Source organism: Schistocerca cancellata, chromosome 11, assembly GCF_023864275.1.
Source record: "Schistocerca cancellata isolate TAMUIC-IGC-003103 chromosome 11, iqSchCanc2.1, whole genome shotgun sequence".
Lineage (NCBI taxonomy): Eukaryota > Metazoa > Arthropoda > Insecta > Orthoptera > Acrididae > Schistocerca > Schistocerca cancellata.
This window is the reverse complement of record NC_064636.1, coordinates 101,261,113-101,286,411: the sequence shown is the minus strand read 5'-3', so window position 1 is coordinate 101,286,411 and position 25,299 is coordinate 101,261,113. Positions and strand designations below refer to the sequence as shown.

The 25,299-nt window shown below is 42.2% G+C and overlaps 2 protein-coding genes across 2 annotated transcripts in view; both read left to right on the top strand.

The window, feature by feature from the left end:
- The window catches only part of LOC126108931 (speckle-type POZ protein-like), a 62,678-nt gene that overhangs the window by 11,986 nt on the left and 25,393 nt on the right, over positions 1-25,299 (top strand). The window lies entirely within an intron of this gene.
- The window catches only part of LOC126108932 (speckle-type POZ protein-like), a 333,552-nt gene continuing 310,460 nt past the window's right edge, over positions 2,208-25,299 (top strand). The window contains exon 1 of the mRNA XM_049914302.1: positions 2,208-2,313. The gene's annotated coding sequence lies outside the window, so the exon portion shown is untranslated. The remainder of the gene's footprint in view (positions 2,314-25,299) is intronic.

Below are 25,299 nucleotides of genomic sequence, written 5' to 3'. Positions count from 1 at the left end.
TAAAATGCCTTACACTGACGGAAAAATTCTCTGTCTAAAGGTTGGATTACGTTCGTCGTGCTGGGTGGAATCTGAAGTATCTCTACTTCTTGTCAGGGTGGGCTCGAAATACAGCTTTTAATGAATCAGACCTTTTATGACCTGACCACGATTCTAGAAGGAGAAGAGATTTGTTCCCGCAGAACGGAAGAAAAGCATGACGCATGAAAAGCGTAACGTTTTCATTTCCCATTTTTCCAGACTTCGATGCGTGTACCACAAGATTGTTTGCGTAGAACATTGTTCTTTTGACAAGTTATCCAAAACGTCCAGTTGGTTCTTGAAGACACACATAGAGTTTAGGCAGCAATGAACCATCCAGACTAATTATGGGCATTATAGTGTATGAATGGGTGAGTGCAGTCATGGACTGCGCAATCACCTCAATATGTTTTTCCCCTTTGAATGACAGTGTTCTTTTCGCACGCATTTCTTTTTGAAAACCTGACAGATCTGCATTGTACACGTACGATTCACTAAAACTAGCGATCTTATTTTTTGCATTCGTAAGAAAAGCTTCTATCATTTCGATTTGTGTGACTTCATTTTCCGACCTGTTTCTCGATACAAATTTTGTTATTTTTCTTGCCACAATTTTATGTGATCTTTTGAAGCGACTAATCCAACTTTGAGAAGCTGTAAATTCTTTAGCGCCTATCGCGTTGGCAATCTCTAACGCCCAATCACGCAAAGTTGTATCACTGACACTAAATGACTGTTGTCTGGCATCGATAAATAGCTCAAAAAGTCGCGTATTTATCTCCGTCGCAATTTCCAGTCGACTCTTCGTCGTCCAGCTACTTCCTTTTTCCATCTATACAATCCATGTTCAGAACGCACAAAGCGATACTTATTTTGAACAGTATTGACACGTAGGCGTTTCTTACCACTTTCGTTCAACCAATACGTCACCGCTTTTTCTTTATCTGGTAAGATAAGTGTAGTTGCTGGTGTTACTTTCGGAGATAATTGATGATGGTACGTGACACTATCACTCGAAGAGTCTTCATGAGTGTCTTCGCCGTCTGTAGATTCACAGTCTGCAATATCGAGTGTTTCAGTTGTTTCTGGCCACATGTCTGCGCCATTTACATGCTCGTCTAGAAGTTTAACAACCATGTTGCACAACACATAGTATTCACGCGTGTTTTCTGTTGATTGCTTCATTTGGCATCTGTGGTATATCTCCATGGCAAGCAGCAAAACATTTACAGGGTTCACCATCACTTGTGAGGGGAGATTGAATGTTCACCGTAAAGTGGCTTGCGGAGTATAGACGAACATGTACAGAACGTCTTTCACATCTCTAATCAGTTTCAGGACGGTATGTTTCGAAATACGTACCAGAAATTAAAAGAACGTGCGTGCCACAGAAACGAAGATTCGATTCCCCTTTCCACCAAAACCGTGCAGCGATATTCCTCTTTGGTGAACGCCGCGATAAGACGGCCGCTCCTCCCGACCATGCGCACAGCGTTCGCGACTCGCCACTTCCAGGGGTGGCCAGCCGTCACTGCAAGCGCCAAGCGGAAAACAGTCATGTTCGTGATTTTTTTTAAAGTGACTTCCAGTTCACGTCAGCAGCTACAATTTTGCATACGGACCTTTTGCACAGTTAAATAACAGTGCTAAAAAAAGGCAATACATGTTTCGGCATGACAAGTCTGACCATTCCCTTGTTAGAGTAAGAAGTACGTGAGCCCAGGCACCGATGATCTCAGCATTGATATCCCTGTAACCTTCTTTAACGAAAACTTGTCACACTCGTCCGTCATTTCTGGAGTAGCAAATGATCGATACGAATCGCAAAGCTCGCGCGTAAGTCACTGGCACTCAGCACGATGACGGAAGATGTTGTGTTCACACCTCTCCTCATCCCGTGACCAAAATGCAGCGTCTTTGTTCCAACTTTGCGTTGACCAAAAGCGGTACTGGGGAATCGGTTGACGAAATCCGGTTTTTGGGGCGCCAGGCGAAGGGGGTGTGTGTTGGCAGCTGTATAGCGCGGTTCGAGGTAACTGACTGTGGCGTGGGTGGGACGCAGGCGGTCCGGCAGTGCCGACACCGACGTAGACGCCCTGCTGCAGCCGTTCCCTCGCCTGCCGCGCGAGCTGGCAACGCCGCCCCGTGACGTCAGCGCTGGGGGGGGGCAGCCGGCTGTCTGTGCGGCCCAGTTGTGACGCAGCAGCCTGGAGGGAAGCAGCGTGCCACGTTGTCCTGCCTGCCCAGACAGAGCTTGTGTATCTTGTGTCTGCACGGGAATACCTCAGAAAGGTAAGGCAGGAATTTATGGGAGCGGCGGATGTTCTGCACGCTTTTGTGTGGTTTTCGTCGCGTAACTCACTGCTCTTGTCTAATACTTTGTCTTACTTTGAAAAATTACGACAGCTACGAACAAAGGGGGTGGCTAACAGTGTGTTAAATTAGCGTTGTGAGTTTTCAGTGATTTATTGGTCGTTACTTATGGCCTTGCTCCAGTCTATGAAAACTTGAGCGAGATTAACTTGGAACGAATGGAAAATTACGCCACATTCAGTCGGCTAGTGTTTCGATGTGCCAGTGTAGATTTCCACGGAATTCACGTACAACAGGCATTCAAAATGAAAACCTCGCGTTCTTGATTATGTTCGTAGGACGCAAGTTTACGAAAACCATCAAACGCAGTACTTTGCAGTAAGCGAGTTTTAGTGCGACAAGGCGTGTAGCGGCTTGCAGGCGTGGCAGAAATTTATTTTTTAATGTTTCGCGTAATGTGGCCGAATTCAGACATCTGAAATGTTGTCAAGATGTACTCATTCAGAGGTATAATCTTAAATTGCGGTTGTCACACAGTAAGAGGAGTACCGCAGTTGGAAACATTGCGCGTCGCGAGGTAGCGTGACTAAGGGCGCTGAAACACGCGGACGTTAGTCAGACAGTATTTCAGAATGAGGGCAGTTACCGACTTCCAAGAAACTGCACGCAAGACTACGAGAACTGAAGAGATTTTTCCGCTACCCCCCCCCCTACTCCGGCCACGTTGTCGCTGTTCATGGAGTCAACTTAGGCATCAGACGTTGCAGACAGTATCCCCACACCCCGTAGGGTATCTGCAAAAATTACATCGTCGTACGGCCCACACATCAGTAGACATGACGTGTCAAAAATTTAGACGCGCGATAAACGGGCTTTTCTTTAAAAAGCAGCGCAAATTAAGCAGACTGTGTTTACCCAGTATCTCAGAAGGAGCACTTGCTTTCGAACACCCGTGAAGAACAATTTCAAACCGTTTGTAAACTTTATCTCGCTTACATGCTTAACGACACACGTAAACTCGTCTGCAAAGTAACCAGACGTAGGAAGCTGTTTCGTGCGCGGACGTTGCGGATCCTGAAATCCGTTCGCGAATCACAACTCGTGGCGTCGCGCCGACACGCTTGTGGCGATGAGACGCAGCACTCGCGTTCATTTCAGTATTTTCACAATGCTGTGGAATTAATGTTGTGGTCAACGAGCGATCTGTAGCTTTCCCCAACACCCTCATTACAAACAGGCGACCATCTGCGTAGTAGTTGGCGAATTCTTGAGAACTCATCGTAATGTTTGTGCTTCACGAAATAAACGTTTCGTATTTTTCATCACTCTGTCACGTCTCCTCGTTTGTGATTTGCTGAAGAAATTTTTTTTAGCACTCTACAACGCTGCATCGCTTTGTTTGGCTGTTCTCGTGTTACTATTTGCCTGATGATGATGAGAGAGCCCGGTGTGTCGACAAAGCAACGCGTCAGCCATCTGTGAGACGCGCCGTGTTCTGTGCGGCCTGCGCTTCAGTCGTATATTATGTGAGGGAGGAATGAATTTCGGTGATTCTGACGCCGTCACTTACCAGCTTCTTTATTTGACTGGCAGAATCTAGATTTAATTTGTGCCATTTCCAGTACAACAATTGCGAGAATCGAGGTAGATTTGTTGTTAGTTTCCGTCAGAGGGCTGAATCACGTCAAAATTATAACATTTGTGGGGGCATTTGCTAATTATGTTTGACAGAAACCTACAGTAAGCATTATTTCGTTTAGCCAGATACTGTTACAGAAGCCTTACCCGTTATTTTGATGGTAAGTCACAGTTTCGGAATCGTGGGTGGCCACTGACGTCGCATTTACAGACACTTGGGCGTGACAAAGTACTGAAGACGACCCGTCTTGAAGAGTTCTAAAATGCCATGTGTCAGTTGGACTGCACATCGTCGTAAAACGCAAATTTGAATACCAAAACCATAAAATTGACAATTTTATATTCGGAAACAGGTAGATCAACATGACGACTGTTCAGTGTGCTCCCCTTATCCAATGGCAGCAAAGAACGCGTGACGTCACGGAAAAGTGGCTGTCGTCACACGTGAGGGACAGGATGATTTGATAAAAGTTGCACGAATTTTATGTATAAAAAGCAACCCGGAATCAGTGCTGTAAATGCCCTTCACTTCTGTGACATGGAACTGTGTGTGGTGGTTTTCGTATTTATACTCGCCTATCACAAAATATACGAGGGCAGTTCAATAAGTAATGCAACATATTTTTTTTCTGAAACAGGGGTTGTTTTATTCAGCATTGAAATACACCAGGTTATTCCCCAATCTTTTAGCTACACAACACTATTTTTCAACGTAATCTCCATTCAATGCTACGGCCTTACGCCACCTTGAAATGAGGGCCTGTATGCCTGCACGGTACCATTCCACTGGTCGATGTCGGAGCCAACGTCGTACTGCATCAGTAACTTCTTCATCATCCGCGTAGTGCCTCCCACGGATTGCGTCCTTCATTGGGCCAAACATATGGAAATCCGACGGTGCGAGATCGGGGCTGTAGGGTGCATGAGGAAGAACAGTCCACTGAAGTTTTGTGAGCTCCTCTCGGGTGCGAAGACTTGTGTGAGGTCTGGCGTTGTCACGAAGGAGGAGAAGTTCGTTCAGATTTTTGTGCCTACGAACACGCTGAAGTCGTTTCTTCAATTTCCGAAGAGTAGCACAATACACTTCAGAGTTGATCGTTTGACCATGGGGAAGGACATCGAACAGAATAACCCACCCCTTCAGCGTCCCAGAAGACTGTAACCATGACTTTACCGGCTGAGGGTATGGCTTTAAACTTTTTCTTGGTAGGGGAGTGGGTGTGGCGCCACTCCATTGATTGCCGTTTTGTTTCAGGTTCGAAGTGACGAACCCATGTTTCATCGCCTGTAACAATCTTTGACAAGAAATTGTCACCCTCAGCCACATGACGAGCAAGCAATTCCGCACAGATGGTTCTCCTTTGCTCTTTATGGTGTTCGGTTAGACAACGAGGGACCCAGCGGGAACAAACCTTTGAATATCCCAACTGGTGAACAATTGTGACAGCACTACCAACAGAGATGTCAAGTTGAGCACTGAGTTGTTTGATGGTGATCAGTCGATCATCTCGAACGAGTGTGTTCGCACGCTCCGCCATTGCAGGAGTCACAGCTGTGCACGGCCGGCCCGCACGCGGGAGATCAGACAGTCTTGCCTGACCTTGCGGCGATGATGACACACGCTTTGCCCAACGACTCACCGTGCTTTTGTCCACTGCCAGATCACCGTAGACATTCTGCAAGCGCCTATGAATATCTGAGATGCCCTGGTTTTCCGCCAAAAGAAACTCGATCACTGCCCGTTGTTTGCAATGCACATCCGTGAGCACGGCAGACAGCGGCAGCCCCCACTCTCCGGACGAGTACAGACCGCGCTCTCCCGTCCACCGTTTTTTTGTCTGTTTTTTGTACTGCGTCTCACGGTTACGTTCCTGTGTTTCGCGCCCTTTCAAATTTTCGCAAGCCCATTGGCCGAGTGGTCTAAAGATCATTGTGCATACATACCTGTGACGCTAGTTCTCGGTAACATCCAGTATGGCCTCTATTTTGTGTAATCAGTGATCGAGTGGCCTTCTGCTAATATTTCAAGTTCATCTGAGTCAGCCACAGTGCAATGAAACCCTATTTTAATCGCTAGATTTTCGAAAATAAATATTAAGAGAAACAGGGCTGTAGTAGAATTATAAACATTATGACTTAAATATAGGAGACAACCGCAATTACGACACACACAGTTTAACTACACAAACCCGTGACCAGTTTCAGATTTTCAAACATCCATTGTTAAGTGCTTTTGCAAGCCGATCAGTACTTGCGTTAACCGCCTACGGCCAATCCAGCGATGCGAAATTTCGTCGTTTAGGTAGCAACAAACATCGATGCTCCCTGAAGGAATGAGTAGTCGAAACAACCACAACTGCAACATATCGAGCTAAGATGTACCCGTCACAGTTGTCTCACAGTATTGAAACGGCCTATTCAGCTTCGCCAGTCACACTGCACAGGATACATTAACCCTCGGCGAATCGCGTTCATGCGCCGAAATTACCTGAGGTTTTTCAGTACTCCACTCGCTCACATTGCGGAGATAAACTTTTTCAGAAAAGTGTTACTTGCTTTGTCGCTGAATATCAGCGTGGGGGCGAAATTTCCATCCTGAATTGATCTCTGCAATGTGGCGCAAATCTGAAGGCGCCGGCCGTAACAGTCCGCTTTTAATTGTTGTAAGGGACCCGGACGGTACGGTTTGGAGTCTAACCGCCGACGCACTGTCTTCCACACACTTTGCTGCGGTGTTCAGAGTTCGTGGCTTCTGCGTGCTGTTGACTTGTGTGGACTGCGTACAGAAATCTCATTCAGCCCCCCACCCCCTTACACAGTTTTTTGCAGCTGCCACATTTGGTCAAATACCTCGCATGTTCCAACACATGAAAAGTCTTGCCTTGTCGGCATTTTGGCAAGGCGCTGAATTCGTAATGGCATGCAATCATATTTGTACACTTAATACTGCGGAAAAATTCGAATTCTGGAAACGAGTGAATCGTTCATGGTAGCCCTCTGTTTCGCCTTTTGTCTGTCGTCTTCAGTTTCTACACCAGTACGGTACTGAGCAGCCCAACTCGTGATCTCGATCCCCTTGCTCATTTTACACAAGGCCAAGAATTCTTTAAATTCTTAGTCTGGTTGACAATATTGCATTTACGGATTATTTCAGTAACGTACGTAATACCTGTACACGTAATGTGCCTCCAAGAACACGTGCGAAATGTTAACCATCAAAGTACTTCTGTGCCCTTACAATTAATCACTGCTGCGTCTAATATTTAATTCACAGAATCTGGTACTTTCTGAACACGCTTGGTTACACTTCACGTGCTGACTTTAATCCCAGTACATACACTGTGTACCTTAGTGTCGCGAATCTTCCCGTAAGCAATGAAAGATAATGTACGTAAATGATGAGTATATGCCTACTTCTACTGAACCCATATTACTCCTCTGTGGTACACAATTTAATTATGTACGTACATGTAACCGATGCAGTTCCGCGTGTAACTGACATATACAAAGACGCAGGTATCGTTAATAGGTCGGGTGTAAGTGTTTGAATTCTAAAATTGGATGTAGAAGTTCGTTATGTGGAGAGCCAAGTACGAAAAACCACTGCACCAATGCCTTTATTCTTCTTTCAAAATAATGCTGAGAAATTTATACACAAGTGCTTTCTAACGCGTAAATACCTAGTGTATGGTGAGCTATCAGTGTTGCTGTTCATTAACTTGTAATTCACGCCCTGCCTACCCTTACTTAATTTATAGTATCACTGAAGCGTCGTTCCTTTCCGTACGTAAAACTGCGATTACAAGTTACGAAATGCCACAGTAGGTGAAGTAACGCCCTCTATAAAGCACTGCAGGACCTTTGCTTGTCTCTGAGTTGCACAGCTGATACAATGAATTCTCGTTACCACTCACGAATAATTCCGTCTCTTTTTTTGTTTACGATTAAAATGCTTAATACTTGGGCAAATCTGCTCATAGCAAATATCGCTCTCCTTACTGTTTATCAAAATATGTCCCCGACCTTCCATGCCTTCTTTCTTTCGTCGTGTAAATTTTGCCAACGCCAAGGAAACAAGACGACCGGCAAGTCAGGGATTTTTGTCTCCTTATCTGTCAGTTTCAAACAGCTGTTTCTCTTTATTTTTCTCTTACAGAAATTAGTATTGCGTATTTCTTTATACTTACCGCGTGTACAAATTATTTCCTCTTTTTTACTTATTTACATAAAAATATGCAAATAATCGTTACCACCTAGATAGACGTAAAACATGAAAATTATATCTATGGACGGTTAGTCTCTAAATTGGCTAAAAGAGAATTACTACCGTCTTTGTAGCCTCTTTCATGTAGATGCTTTAAAAATATATTCATTACATGATGAACGGTGCTGTTTTTTTATAAACTCACGCAAAGATTTATTAAAGTGACTTTACTCGACCGAAATATTTCAGACAGGACTAAAGAAAACAACCATGGCGTCAACTCTTTACAGTTTTTGTGTGGTGATCCACAGTGCGGACCTTACTGTAGTTAGTTTGGCTCTGAGCACTATGGGACTCAACTGCTGTGGTCATAAGTCCCCTGTAGTTAGTTTCTTACTGTGCTTAGTTTGAAGCGTCAGAAATTAAACTTGGTATTTGAACCTAAGGTAAGTGCAGCTTGCGGGAATGACGTCATACAGCGATATTCTGCGCGGTTATATTGTAAGAATTCGTACCTGTAGCTACGAGATTTCGAGGGATTTTTCCTTGCTCTTGGTTCAGTACAAAGCCACAAAATGGGGCACCAGTGCCCCGGTAGTACAAAACCGAATACGGCGACCGGTCAGTCTCCTCTGCATCAACGAATCAGAGCGCAGACAACAGCCACTTACCGGGAACTGTTGAAAGTGACCAGCCCAAATATATAAGGGTTACTGCAAAAAACAGCCGCCATAAAATAAGTTCTGACCATCGTACTCGGCGCAACACAAGGGACAGACGGGAAATATTTAGGTTCCTCTTCCGCCCTAGAATGGCGCGTGGCTAGGGTGATCCTCGGTAAGGCGTCTTTATTGGCCGCAGTTTCTCGATTTTTCTCGTCGTCGTCGTCATTTCGCTGCAAGCCTGGAAGCTGCGAGGAGACGCTGGCACGGCGAAACAGCGGTTTGTGGGCAGGAAGCGGGCGTCCGCGCACTGCAGACAACTGCGAGTCGCCAGTCCAGGGTCAGCGGGTGACGTCACGCGGCGAGGCTGCTGGAAACCGGCTGCAGTGAGAAACACAGCGGCATGAAGGGTGGGGGGGGGGGGGGGGGGCAGCAGCGAGACTGACGTCACGGCGCAGCGAAGAACGGCTTCGGTGAACAAAGTACCCACCACCATTTCGCAAAGTCGTCTCAGGTTTGGATCTGTAGGTGGTTACTTAGTTTCACTACATGCCCCATCACGATATTAATTTTGTGGTGCTTTAGGTTTAGATTTGATTGATACACGAGAAGTGTATTAGAAAAGAGCACTCTAACGTATTAGGGTTATGCACATGAGGGTATACAGGTACATTCATGGCGGTGCATTTTGTGTACTTCATGTCGTTTGAAAGCGATGTTTAACGCTGAGCCGGAAAACATTGGCGCGTAAAAAATGTGTACGCCACAGGAAGTTTTTAGGCAAAAGAACGTTTCCTTCAGCTTGGCCGATCTGCTCGACGGTGGAGATGACCCGAAGTTACGGGGGCGGCGCAAACACCCAGACCCCAAGAGAAGGAAATTAGCGACTCGGCCGGGAATCGAACCTGGGACGCTAACCACGGACTGCAGACTCTGCTGCACCGGCCGTGAACACGAGTGGGTCTGGGATACACTGTGTGGGGCTCACCACCTCTCTTCCCTGTTAGAAGTAGTCAGTGTTTCGAAATTCTTCCGTTCATTAACGCCTTAACAACGTCGCGTTTTGTCCCTGTGGGGGGGGGGGGGGGGGGGGGGTGCCAAGGGCGGGATGTGAAGATGTTCTACAAAACAAAAATCTACTCGCATTTTGACCTAGAACATGCGGATTTCTTCTCAGAAGGGTCTCTGATAAGAGACGTGTTGTCCGTTCAACGGAAAGAACGATTGTATTTTGCGGCATGGAATATCCGCTGGCAAACTTCGGGGTCACGTTATTCTGTTTACACTTGTTAATAAATGAAATGGCCATGCTAGTACTCGCAATTATGTAGGAAAATTATATTACAAATCGCCTACTTTCAAAAAGAAATTCATAGCTCAGATCCTCAATAACAGAATTGTGGTTGTGGAATTGCATACAAAGAAAGATTAATTAAACGAGAAAGCTTATTTGTTGTATCTTGAAATATTGATGCACTATTCGAAGTCTTCCGATTATCAAATAGATGATTTTTGGGCACAGGCCACTGATGTCATTGCCAAATAGAAAGAAGAAACACGCTACAAGGCATGCGAAAAAACTGTCAAATTTGTCCAAGGGTGTTATCAGAGGTAACCAACAAGGATGTTCCAATAATAGAGGTTTCACACCCACGTTCTGTGAACGTGTTATTAATAAAACTTCTATAATGTTTTCAACAGCTAAGACGCAGTTACTGTCCAAAGCGCTGAAATTCAATATCGCACCTGCGATTAAAGAACCACACGTGGTAGACAATTTCATAGTAGGCCTTAAATTTGGTTTGGAGTGTACCAAAACGCCAAAGAATGTTCAAACGCGGTTTGGCTAATAATCCTGTAAAATCTTAGAAAATGAATGATGTGTCGCTCAATCAAAGCATTACGTTATAGAACCGTGAAAAGTATTAATCGTAAACTGGAGAATAATGGCGCCCTAATTACGAAAGCCGATAACGGGAACTCGTTAATTATAGCTTCCAAAGCGGAATACATAGCTAAATCAGCCATTTTTCGATCAAAATGGCATTACTTCCATCGAATCAGATCCTACTCAAGCGTTACATAAAGAGATAAGAACAGGTTTGCAGAACACTAATAAATTTATAGGAGTGTTTCTAAAGAAATGACTCCTGAATATGAACCCGAAGCCTCCCATACTAACGAGTCAATTCAAAGTTCACAAAAACTTCCATCCGATACGTCCGATCGTGGACAGTACAAACAGTACGTACCACAAGCTGGCTGTCTGTTTACATTGCAAAATTAAGGACAACTTCGCTTTCCAGAAAAATTACTTTCAGAAACTCTGTCGAATGGTAAATAAACTGAATAATGTAATCTGCCATGCGACATCCGAGCTGGCCCCCTTTGAGGTTTCCAGCCTCGGTACCATCGTACCTGTAGATCGGACTTAAGCTTCCATAAGAAATTACCAGATATTGAAATTGATGAGCTCATGAATCTCCCGCGCCTTGTTTTGAAATACAATTACTTTTCTTTTAAAGACAAAATATACTCACAACCGTACGGGTTAGCATTGGGTAGCCCTCTAGCTGGGATTCTTTCCGATATATTTATGGATACGATAGAATCTCAATTTTTTGTTAGTAATATATAGATGGCGGAGAAAATAAAGCTGTATGCCGAGATACGTGGATGATATTCTCGTGGTAATTGACTCATCCCAAGAAGACATAGATCAGATACTTGTACTGTTCAACGATCTCCACGAGAAAATTTTTACTCTTGAAAACGAGTCATCCAGTATGACGTTGTAGATCTTAAGTTATCTATAGTCGATGATCACATAGAATGTGACATCTTCATCTCCAGGAAGCATAAGTTTTCTGAGAATGCCATACCTGCCGATTATGCACACCCGCTGGCGCATAAAATGGCACTTTTTCACTCTAGTATACATAGAGCGATATCCATTCCCCTATCCGCAGAAGCCTTCGAACACGAACTGGCAAACCTTGAAACAACACCGCGAAATAACGGTTACGAGCTTGAAATGAAGAGACGGCTGTAAGACAGGAAAGTAAATAATAATGGAACTAAAAGTTCCACGTTAGGTATCATGCCAGAAGTTTGTCCCTTCATAGATAAAGTTTCATATTAAATAGGGCGTCTTCTAAAGAACCCGGGGTTCCAGACAATTTTGCCTACTAATAGTAGGCTGCAGAAGAACCTGATTCACTCTTTAAAAAAGCCTAAATTGTCATTATCCGGGGTTTACAAGATTGCATGTGACAATTGTCCGAAATTTTACATCGGCCAAACAGGAAGAGCCTTACTAACGAGATACAAGGAGCCTATCCCTACTTAAATTGCGGATGGCAAGCGTGGTTCGACATTCGCTGAACACTTGGTGCAAACGGCTCACGCACTCAACCCTCCGAATAATACTCAGCTCTTGCATTGCGAAGTTCACGTACTACATGACAAAAAATAACCTTCTTAACGACCAGCTGCAGCTGCGAAGCAAAAACTTTTTTGAAGGAGTTCAACCGTTATTACATCCGCCATAATCGTAGGGAGTAATCAACATGTTTTAGCACTCCCGTTTTGCCGAATAGCTGGGATCATCCGATATTTCAAACCCGTAGTTATCCCCATGCTAGGTTGGCTTAAAATAGTAACTGCAAAAACAAAACGGAAGCTAATCCTACCGCTGATGAAGAAGAGAGCATACTTTTAAAGTGGGCCAAGCCATAGATCCAGTCTCGTATTTACGCCGTGACAACAGTATTGTGGGAAATCGTAACCCATTAGTCTCCGTCAATGCACGATTATTCCAATTGCATATTCCAGTGTACTCAACGAGATTCTAAATCAAAATACAGTGATACGTAGTTCTGAAATGAATTCAACTCCATGTTTGCAATGTACGTGTTAATTCCATCTCCGCATCACACTTCAGTGCCCTTCAGAGATTGCAGCTGTGGTAAACATTACCAAATGGCTTCGCATTCTACGAACCCGGATTGACGTGAGCTGTGGAAGTTTGTGCGGCATTCGGGTTAGAGTTTGAAACACGTATGTAACGTAGCAGCTATGGCGAGGCATTGCAGCGTCTCTGACCAGAGAGTATGCGCTTGACCGCGCGAGTGTTACGAGCAGTACTCTGTCAGTAGTCGTTGCGAGCAGTAGCTCTGTTCAGTCGTCGTGGAGTACGCTAGTAGTCGTCATGTAGAGCGGTCGGTCAGTAGTAGCAGCCCAGTGCGGTTTTGTGTGATGTAGTGTGTCGGCAACACTGGTCAAGATGCTGAATAAGGTATACTGTTAATTAAGATTATCATCGGATAATGTAAGGTTTATTTATTGTAATTAATTTTCAACAAGTGCCCCCAGTAATAATTTTGATTTCAAAAGCAATATTACATAAAATTTTTATTTAATTGAAGTAACTATTTCGTTCTACTTCCCTTAAACAAAAGTTTCAGTTTTCAGTTAAATAATAAAAAAAAGGGAATATTATTATTTGCAATGGAGTTCCTCCGAGCCGTGCGCAAGAATAAGAGCAGAAATTTGACTAGCTGTTACAATGAGGTAAGAATTTAATTCTGATTTTTGCACAGGGCCAAAGACCGATATTTCGGTTTAATTGAATTTCATTAGCACTGAATTGTTTTTCATTATTTTTGTGGGAGCTTATACCAGAGTCAGATTGCGAATTTCACATTTTTGTTGCCTTTGTCAGTACGGTTCATTGCAGGGAGGTTATTCTTGGCTCATATTCATTTATTATTTCTGTCTTAAAAATTTCAGTGGAGAGGTTACACTTAGCGCAATGTCCATTAGCATTTCTAAATAATATTGTCATTTCTGCTTTTAAAATTTCAGTGGAGAGGTTACACTTGGCGACACCCAGTCCAGGATCGTATTTCGTTGAGAGTCTTTTGAACAACAGTCAGATATCTGCTCTTATTTGCTTAGATATAATTAGGATTTGGCGCTACGCTTTTACTAATTTTGTGACTTTCTTTCTACAGGTCAACGGCAATTCGTTGCTCTGTTGTATTTGTGTGTTGTTTTTGCATTGTGCTTATCTGTTTTGTGAATATTTGTGACTATTGTAAAAATGCCGCGAAAGACTGTGAATAGTGTATCGCGAAGTATTGTGAATGAAATTACCGACTTAAACAACGTGACCGATAGTAATTGTGACACGCAGTGTAATGATGACAATCCTGCGTTCACTAACAATCAGTGCATTCCAACCACTAGTGATGACTTTTACCCTGATAATGAACAAACGAACTCAATTGTCTCGTCTGTTAATTTGACGACAATTGATGACGCAGAACGCTCTATTGTAATGAGCGCTGCCCAGCTTAACACACCCGATTTGGAAAACTCAAGTAACGTACAGACAAATTTGTCTAATGAAAATGAACAGGATACTCAAAGTACGACGGATTTATTTAATTCCGAAATAGTGACTGACAGTGTACGTCCGACTGATAAACCTTTCTGTAAATTACAGAATGACCAAATGGTCACGCAAAACGAGAAAATTCCAGATCCACCACTAAACAGCACAGAGAATATAAACGCTAGTTTTGACTTGGTACGAATTGTGAGAAGTTTGCTACAACAGCAAAGTGAGAAAATAGACAACAGTAGTAAAGATCTCAAACAACAACTTAGTGCAGATATCAAACAACAGAGTGAGAATACAGACAACAATTTCAGACAACAGAGTGAAAATTTCAAACAACTTAGAGAACAGTATAAACAACTTAATGCAAAACTTGATGAGCAGAACAAACGACTGGAAGAAGAGAACAAACAATTTAGAGAACGGAACAAACAATTTTCTGAAAGTATTAAACAGCCGAGAGAAAAACACGATAACCTTAATGAACAGAACAAACAAGCTAGCGAACAGATTACAGCTGTTACCATACAATGTCAGGACATTAAAGAACAATTACGTGTGAATACTAAGACTTGTGCTAATAACAGTAATGAAAAAGTTGGCACTGTTGCACAAGAATTAAGTAGCACACGTGTAGGCACAACAGAATCACATAAAGACAAGATTAATGCAGTCACTGAACAATGCCTTAAAAACGCAGTACAGATTCGCGACGAGATTAATTTAGAGTCAGTGGAAGTTTCACACACTCCGAATACGGAAGTTGACGAGAAATTTGCACGACAGATCAACCAAATTGACGAAAGTGTTACAGTAACAGAGTTGAAAACTATTTCAGTCACCAATACGTCACAGAATCCGCCACGTTGCGAGCATTTGTCTGACTCACGCAGCGTGTATAATGTGAGCAATTTACAGCAACTACGCGACTTAAAATCCGAAAAGCCACGCGACTTAAAATCTGAAAAGCTACGTAACTTGAAGTACGAAATGACACAGACAAACAAATTCTCACACAAAACCGAACGTGTTCTCAAATTCAGTGACGAGAACGTTGATAATAAGCAGTTTGCATTTGTAAGAAAATGTAAGGAATTTAATAATGACAGCGTACAGGTACACGCTTTGCACTGTATACGACAATTTATCTTTGTACATTCACCGCTATTACCTGTAATGCAGAAACTAGCTTTGAACCAGAGGCGACAATTTGTTATTGTATTTTCATCAGCATTGTCTGTAATGAGGAAACCTGAATTAGCACGGATACAACAATTTGCCTTTGAAATTTTACCGCTATTGCCTGCAACGCAAAAGCTAAAATTTATTTGCAGTGCGTAATAGACCTCAGGGGATTCATTATGCTTTAATGAATATGTGCCGTAGCGAGTATAGGGCCCCGAGCTGTAGTAGTGCTGTTTCATCTTTAGTTTTCTGCACTGCTGCCTTCTCTTCTACTATCCTTTATATCTATCAAAACAGCTCTTTAACTATTGCTCTATCTAGGATTAAGAATCTACATCTACATCTACATTGATACTCCGCAAGCCACCCAACGGTGTGTGGCGGAGGGCACTTTACGTGCCACTGTCATTACCTCCCTTTCCTGTTCCAGTCGCGTATGGTTCGCGGGAAGAACGACTGTCTGAAAGCCTCCGTGCGCGCTCGAATCTCTCTAATTTTACATTCGTGATCTCCTCGGGAGGTATAAGTAGGGGGAAGCAATATATTCGATACCTCATCCAGAAACGCACCCTCTCGAAACCTGGCGAGCAAGCTACACCGCGATGCAGAGCGCCTCTCTTGCAGAGTCTGCCACTTGAGCTTATTAAACATCTCCGTAACGCTATCACGGTTACCAAATAACCCAGTGACGAAACGCGCCGCTCTTCTTTGGATCTTCTCTATCTCCTCCGTCAACCCGACCTGGTACGGATCCCACACTGATGAGCAATACTCAAGTATAGGTCGAACGAGTGTTTTGTAAGCCACCTCCTTTGTTGATGGACTACATTTTCTAAGCACTCTCCCAATGAATCTCAACCTGGTACCCGCCTTACCAACAATTAGTTTTATATGATCATTCCACTTCAAATCGTTCCGTACGCATACTCCCAGATATTTTACAGAAGTAACTGCTACCAGTGTTTGTTCCGCTATCATATAATCATACAATAAAGGATCCTTCTTTCTATGTATTCGCAATACATTACATTTGTCTATGTTAAGGGTCAGTTGCCACTCCCTGCACCAAGTGCCTATCCGCTGCAGATCTTCCTGTATTTCGCTACAATTTTCTAAAGCAGCAACTTCTCTGTATACTACAGCATCATCCGCGAAAAGCCGCATGGAACTTCCGACACTATCTACTAAGTCATTTATATATATTGTGAAAAGCAATGGTCCCATAACACTCCCCTGTGGCACGCCAGAGGTTACTTTAACGTCTGTAGACGTCTCTCCATTGATAACAACATGCTGTGTTCTGTTTGCTAAAAACTCTTCAATCCAGCCACACAGCTGGTCTGATATTCCGTAGGCTCTTACTTTGTTTATCAGGCGACAGTGCGGAACTGTATCGAACGCCTTCCGGAAGTCAAGAAAAATAGCATCTACCTGGGAGCCTGTATCTAATATTTTCTGGGTCTCATGAACAAATAAGGCGAGTTGGGTCTCACACGATCGCTGTTTCCGGAATCCATGTTGATTCCTACATAGTAGATTCTGGGTTTCCAGAAATGACATGATACGCGAGCAAAAAACATGTTCTAAAATTCTACAAGAGATCGACGTAAGAGATATAGGTCTATAGTTTTGCGCATCTGCTCGACGACCCTTCTTGAACACTGGGACTATCTGTGCTCTTTTCCAATCATTTGGAACCCTCCGTTCCTCTAGAGACTTGCGGTACACGGCTGTTAGAAGGGGGGCAAGTTCTTTCGCGTACTCTGTGTAGAATCGAATTGGTATCCCGTCAGGACCAGTGGACTTTCCTCTATTGAGTGATTCCAGTTGCTTTTCTATTCCTTGGACACTTATTTCGATGTCAGCCATTTTTTCGTTTGTGCGAGGATTTAGAGAAGGAACTGCAGTGCGGTCTTCCTCTGTGAAACAGCTTTGGAAAAAGGTGTTTAGTATTTCAGCTTTACGCGTGTCATCCTCTGTTTCAATGCCATCATCATCCCGTAGTGTCTGGATATGCTGTTTCGAGCCACTTACTGATTTAACGTACGACCAGAACTTCCTAGGATTTTCTGTCAAGTCGGTACATAGAATTTTACTTTCGAATTCACTGAACGCTTCACGCATAGCCCTCCTTACGCTAACTTTGACATCGTTTAACTTCTGTTTGTCTGAGAGGTTTTGGCTGCGTTTAAACTTGTAGTGGAGCTCTCTTTGCTTTCGCAGTAGTTTCCTAACATTGTTGTTGTACCACGGTGGGTTTTTCCCGTCCCTCACAGTTTTACTCGGCACGTACCTGTCTAAAACGCATTTTACAATTGCCTTGAACTTTTTCCATAAACACTCAACATTGTCAGTGTCGGAACAGAAATTTTCGTTTTGATCTGTTAGGTAGTCTGAAATCTGCCTTCTATTACTCTTGCTAAACAGATAAACCTTCCTCCCTTTTTTTATATTCCTATTAACTTCCATATTCAGGGATGCTGCAACGGCCTTATGATCACTGATTCCCTGTTCTGTACATACAGATTCGAAAAGTTCGGGTCTGTTTGTTATCAGTAGGTCCAATATGTTATCTCCACGAGTCGGTTCTCTGTTTAATTGCTCGAGGTAATTTTCGGATAGTGCACTCAGTATAATGTCACTCGATGCTCTGTCCCTACCACCCGTCCTAAACATCTGAGTGTCCCAGTCTATATCTGGTAAATTGAAATCTCCACCTAAGACTATAACATGCTGAGAAAATTTATGTGAAATGTATTCCAAATTTCCTCTCAGTTGTTCTGCCACTAATGCTGCTGAGTCGGGAGGTCGGTAAAAGGAGCCAATTATTAACCTAGTTCGGTTGTTGAGTGTAACCTCCACCCATAATAATTCACAGGAACTATCCACTTCTACTTCACTACAGGATAAACTACTACTAACAGCGATGAACACTCCACCACCGGTTGCATGCAATCTATCCTTTCTAAACACCGTCTGTACCTTTGTAAAAATTTCGGCAGAATTTATCTCTGGCTTAAGCCAGCTTTCTGTACCTATAACGATTTCAGCTTCGGTGCTTTCTATGTAATGAAAACCCGATAAGACAAATTTTTACCGAATGTGACAATTTTCATTAGGCACTCCAGAATCACGAGAATTTTAATAACGGATAAAATCGTAATCATCAGTATGTGTAAAATTAACAGCAAACGCATTTTTTGGTAACAATAGATGTTTTTCGCTACAATAGCATAAAAGTCAACCGCTTAGCATACCTAACCAACAATGCAGTCTACAAGGTCAACCAAACTTCAATGTTTCGCCGTGTGCACGTATAATCCCAGCCCCAACAAATAGTAACGCATGGCAGCAAAGAAATAACTACGTACAGACAACACACTATTTCAACTCGTATCGCAATGCGCCGTATAGAAGTTACTATCATGACAGACGTAAAAATAACGAGCACAATTTTCAGCGTACATTTAATAACAGTCGATCTTATGAGCAGCAACAACACATTATCATGAATGATCCAAACAATAGGTGTCATCTATAGCGTAACACGTCAGTAAGAAATAACAGAACAGTTCATATAGTGGATATGCCACAGCATCCTCCCGTAAAATAAATAACGGCACGTACGATAGATTTTAACCAGATACAGCACAGATTGCATATTACAGTAACGCAAACATTACTTTTGACACGCAGAATTTTGCTCACGAGAATGTTATTTGAAAAATTGCTCTGTTGAATGCACCACTTTTATCGCACCCAGATCTTACTAGAAATTTTTCCATTGCCACCGATAGTTCTAACACCGCTTTAGGCGTACACATTTTCCAGGAAATTGAAGAAGATGGTTCAATAGTAATTAAAAACATCGCATTTGCAAGCCGCATTTTGTCACCTGCTGAGCGAAATTATTCCGTTACAGAACTGGAAACATTATATGTTGTATGGGCTTTCACGAGATTTAGGCATTTTCTTTATGGCAGACATACCACAGTTTACACAGACCACAGAGCGATACAATTTTTACTTTCGGCTAAATTCACACACGATAGATTAAGTAGATGGAAACTTTATTTACAGGAATTTAATTTTACAATAGTTCACATTCCCGGCACACAAAATGTTATAGCAGACGCACTATCGCGATCTCTCGGCAACAATCAGCAAGACGTAGCAACCAACTTCTGCAAAACAAATTTCAGTGTCATGTACATTCAGCAAGTTGCATTTGAAAACTTTGTTTAATCGTCATTACAGGACATAGCAAAAGAGCAAAATAAAGACAACGTGTGGAAAGAAATTAAACAGCTTTGGCAAGATAAGAATAATGTTACGATTAGAAACCATTACATTGTACGCAATGACATTCTGTTTCGCCGCTCTCATCCTGACAGCAACAATTGGTTATTATGCATTCCTGCCGAACTGGTTAACAAATTAATTTGGTACACTCATTTAAGTTACGCACATTACGGAGCAAGAAAATGTTTTCTTATACTGAGACAGAACTGTTATTTTACTAACATGGAGAAACGTATACGACGAGTTTTAGCGTCTTGTAAAATTTGCCAGAAAGCTAAATCAGACACCACTTCACATATTCCTCCTTTATATCCCATTGTACCTGTTAAATTAAGACACATGGCCGCAGTAGATATTTTTGGTCCAATTCCGAGAACTAACAGAGGTTTTTGCTACATCTTTGTCGCTGTTGAGCTCACTTCAAAATTTGTTACTTTCACTCCATTACGCAAAGCTACTGCTAAAACTGTTTCGAAAGCATTTGTAAAACATTTTCTATTTCATGTAGGGCATGTGATGAAAGTAATTTCTGACAATGGATCTCAATTTCGTAGTAGCGTATGGACACGCATGTTACGAGCCAGAAACATTTCTCCGATCTATATATCCAAGTACCATGCTTCTTCGAACCCTTGTGAACGGTTAATGAAAGAAATTGGTAAGCTGTGCCGAATATACTGCCACAAAAGACATATTGATTGGGATACACACATACTCTCATTCCAAGATGTAATTAATTCCATTCCAAATGAATCCACTATGCTATCTCCGTCTGTTATCCTGAAAAACGTTGAACCACCAAACAAAATTAAAGAATTAGTAAAATTCCCCAAATGTCGTCGACTAAGACACCACGAAATAATTGACATTGCGCTGAACAACATCAAACGTGCCGCAGAGCGCCGGAGAAGACAGCAAAAACAGGTTTGTAGACGCCGAGACTTTCACGTTGGACAGAAGATATTAGTACGTACACACTATTTATCCAGTAAATTAAAAGGTAAGTGCAGTAAATTTGAACTTCTATACGCAGGTCCATATCGGATTCGCAGCATCCCTCACCCCAATGTTGTACACGTCGAAACTTTGAGAACTAGAAAATCGAAAGGCAATCATCATATCTCAAACATTAAACCGTTTATTGAATGAAGACACTTTATGATTCAACACACTATGCTGTCATTTACTAATGCAATTATTTCACCTGACTAATTACTGATGATTATCGTATTTTTTCTTGGCAAGTGCCCGGCAAGGTAAGGTTAGCAGGTCGCTTTTCTTGTCGATACACATCAGACCGTGCACATTTTCCATTTTTTTTTCGTGTGTATGATTGTACTCCAGTTTTGTTTGTATGCACTGTGAAATAGTTAAGATATAACACACACCAGTTGACTTTGACATTTTTTTTTGCCTTATGACATCTCAACATCGTGACTGTTTTACATTTTTTGCTGCTGCATTGTATTATTCTGTGTACATTTTTGCATCTGAACACTGTCAATGTCTTTGACACATTAAGTTTTCTGTCATGTTAGGCTGTATGCTTAAGTATGTTACCATAAACCAGTCATTATTTAGGGGGTATATGATTTAAATGCAAGACATTAATCTTTGTTCATCAATTTCAGAAAGAAATGGTGCGTGTAAGAAATAAATTCAACAGAAATGGGAATTTCACCCATGGAATAAACGAAAGGAATGCGATAACTTTATGAGGAAGAGTAAATGGATCAGGATTAACAAGCATTAACAAGAATATACTATACTCATCATAGAATAGCAGTCTTAACTAATTTTTTCTTTCAGAATACAAGGTGATTGATGCAGGCTGTCAGACAGAACTACACATCTTAGTTTTAGTGATGAAATATGCTAGAGATAAGGAATAGTTGTATAATGAGTAATGAAGTGATTTTTTGCAGATGATAATGAATACTGATGAATAAGATGAAGAATATGCTATTATGAATAATGAAGTGATTGATAATGAAGTTTTTTTTCCTTACAGATGAGGATAATGTTGAAGTTATGTATTTATGCTATGTAGTTATTTAAGTATTTGTTGCAGTTTGTTTTGACAGCAGATGTTATATTGCATAGTAGGATGACGGAAAATTTTGGAAAGGACAGCTATGGAACACATTTTATACACATTTCACTACCTGTTAATTCGAAGTTCACTACTTTTCAGCATAGTGTGCGTTTCTTCTTTCAGGTCAATAATCCATTTTGTATATTTTTTCCAGGAGAAACTTTTCATGATACTTACTAAACCTGTTTCTTATTATACCTGTTATAGTACTTGCATTTTATTTTTTTACCCATTTGTGTCTATCATTTATAAATGTGATCACATATACTGCCTTGTTACATAACCTTGCTACACCTGACTCATGACGAATGACGTTACCTATCCTCATTTGCAGCAATAGGTCAAAAGCAAGTAGTGTTATGCCTCAGCAATTAATTATCGATCCCAACGCAATGCATTGCTAACAAAAAAAAATGTATTACCAGTCCCACATAATGTCACTAGTTTATGATAATTCTGAATAATACTGATCAACTTTGAATAGTATGTCACTTCAGTAATGACTTCTTAATGATACAAAAAAAATATATGTATAAAATAATGCTTTGTAACTGGCTAATAACTGCCACTGTTTATTGTAATGAGACTACTTATAATGCCCATGATTATTAATGCTATGACTGTAATTAACTGACTTTTAATAATGACTTAGTGATGATCTGAATAATACTGAATAATGAACTATGTTTTATTCTATTCAATACTTGCTGGCCACTGAGTGCCAATAATTAATGTCACTCCATGAATATGTTATTAATAATGCCATTAATTAACTCTTGTTTTCCATGCTATACTTTGTAACTGGAAAAGAATGCGACTGGTTAATAATGCTTTGTAATTAGGAAAAGGCTAATGATTCTTACTATACATTGAAATGACAAATAATTAATTAACTATGCCATACTTCGTAACTGGAAAAGAATGCGATTGTTTCATAATGCTTTGTAATTAGGAGAAGGCTAATGATTCTTAATTATGCTTTGTAACTGGAAAAGAATGCGACTGTTTAATAATGCTTTGTAATTAGGAGAAGGCTAATGATTAATACTATATTGAAATGATAAATGATTAATTAACTATGCCATACTTTGTAACTGGAAAAGAATGCGATTGTTTCATAATGCTTTGTAATTAGGAGAAGGCTAATGATTCTTAATTATGCTTTGTAACTGGAAAAGAATGCGACTGTTTAATAATGCTTTGTAATTAGGAGAAGGCTAATGATTCTTACTATATTGGAATGACAAATGATTAATTAACCATGCTATACTTTGTAACTAGTAAAAGAAGGCTACTGATTCTATGTAAAGCAATTAATGAACATTTTTCTGTAATACTACATACTTGGTACAGAAATGTTCAATAACTGGGCTATGAATGCCACAAACTACTAATGAAGACTGTAATTGTGAATATTATGTGACTTAATGTCCTTCACCTCATGAGCTAACTACCCTGAATTACTGCAATGTCCATTTGTCCTGTCTATCCTAGTGATCATGGAGCACTATCTTTGGTTTTGCACTAATTCTACGTTGGTGTGCCTTGTAAGAGCGTGGTGTTGACACGACATGCTGTCCAACACCGTGAGCGGTGAAGACGTTATTATGGTCCCACTGTTTGGTGTACCTAATGTACTGCCAAAATGAAAACATGGAACATTACTACGACAGTTCAGTGTCTTGGCTACACTGATAAATTCTGATGGGAAAAGAACTTCAAGTTGTCACTTGGTGTTGTACTTCTGTGGAAAGATATGGACTTTCAGAACAGCTGTGTGCAATCTAAAGTGCTACAACCATGATGCAATCCTTCCCTTTCCTATCCTAATTCTTGTCACATAGTGAAAATCATTTTTTGCTAACATCATTTATGTTCATAGGCTATACATTGTTTTTCGATTTGCTGAACTCCAGTGCGAGTACACTTATGTCACTTGTCGAGATGATTTTTTTGCCATTATGTTTATTTATTGCGAAAATGCTAAAGACATTTTTTTTCGATTTGTTCTGAAGTACAGTATATGTACACTCTTGTCTTTTATATTGTATATACATTTTTATTTTAATGATATGTTCTGAACTACAGTGCATGTGCACTTATGATAGGTGTTAAGATGTTTTCTACTGAACTTCAGTGCCTGTGCACTTTTCTCATTTTTCAATATGATTTGTACTATTCTGTATATTCAATACTTCAATGCGTATGCACTTATGTCATTTGTTACTAATTGTATATACACTCCTGGAAATGGAAAAAAGAACACATTGACACCGGTGTGTCAGACCCACCATACTTGCTCCGGACACTGCGAGAGGGCTGTACAAGCAATGATCACACGCACGGCACAGCGGACACACCAGGAACCGCGGTGTTGGCCGTCGAATGGCGCTAGCTGCGCAGCATTTGTGCACCGCCGCCGTCAGTGTCAGCCAGTTTGCCGTGGCATACGGAGCTCCATCGCAGTCTTTAACACTGGTAGCATGCCGTGACAGCGTGGACGTGAACCGTATGTGCAGTTGACGGACTTTGAGCGAGGGCGTATAGTGGGCATGCGGGAGGCCGGGTGGACGTACCGCCGAATTGCTCAACACGTGGAGCGTGAGGTCTCCACAGTACATCGATGTTGTCGCCAGTGGTCGGCGGAAGGTGCACGAGCCCGTCGACCTGGGACCGGACCGCAGCGACGCACGGATGCACGCCAAGACCGTAGGATCCTACGCAGTGCCGTAGGGGACCGCACCGCCACTTCCCAGCAAATTAGGGACACTGTTGCTCCTGGGGTATCGGCAAGGACCATTCGCCACCGTCTCCATGAAGCTGGGCTACGGTCCCGCACACCGTTAGGCCGTCTTCCGCTCACGCCCCAACATCGTGCAGCCCGCCTCCAGTGGTGTCGCGACAGGCGTGAATGGAGGGACGAATGGAGACGTGTCGTCTTCAGCGATGAGAGTCGCTTCTGCCTTGGTGCCAATGATGGTCGTATGCGTGTTTGGCGCCGTGCAGGTGAGCGCCACAATCAGGACTGCATACAACCGAGGCACACAGGGCCAACACCCGGCATCATGGTGTGGGGAGCGATCTCCTACACTGGCCGTACACCACTGGTGATCGTCGAGGGGACACTGAATAGTGCACGGTACATCCAAACCGTCATCGAACCCATCGTTCTACCATTTCTAGACCGGAAAGGGAACTTGCTGTTCCAACAGGACAATGCACGTCCGCATGTATCCCGTGCCACCCAACGTGCTCTAGAAGGTGTAAGTCAACTACCCTGGCCAGCAAGATCTCCGGATCTGTCCCCCATTGAGCATGTTTGGGACTGGATGAAGCGTCGTCTCACGCGGTCTGCACGTCCAGCACGAACGTTGGTCCAACTGAGGCGCCAGGTGCAAATGGCATGGCAAGCCGTTCCACAGGACTACATCCAGCATCTCTACGATTGTCTCCATGGGAGAATAGCAGCCTGCAT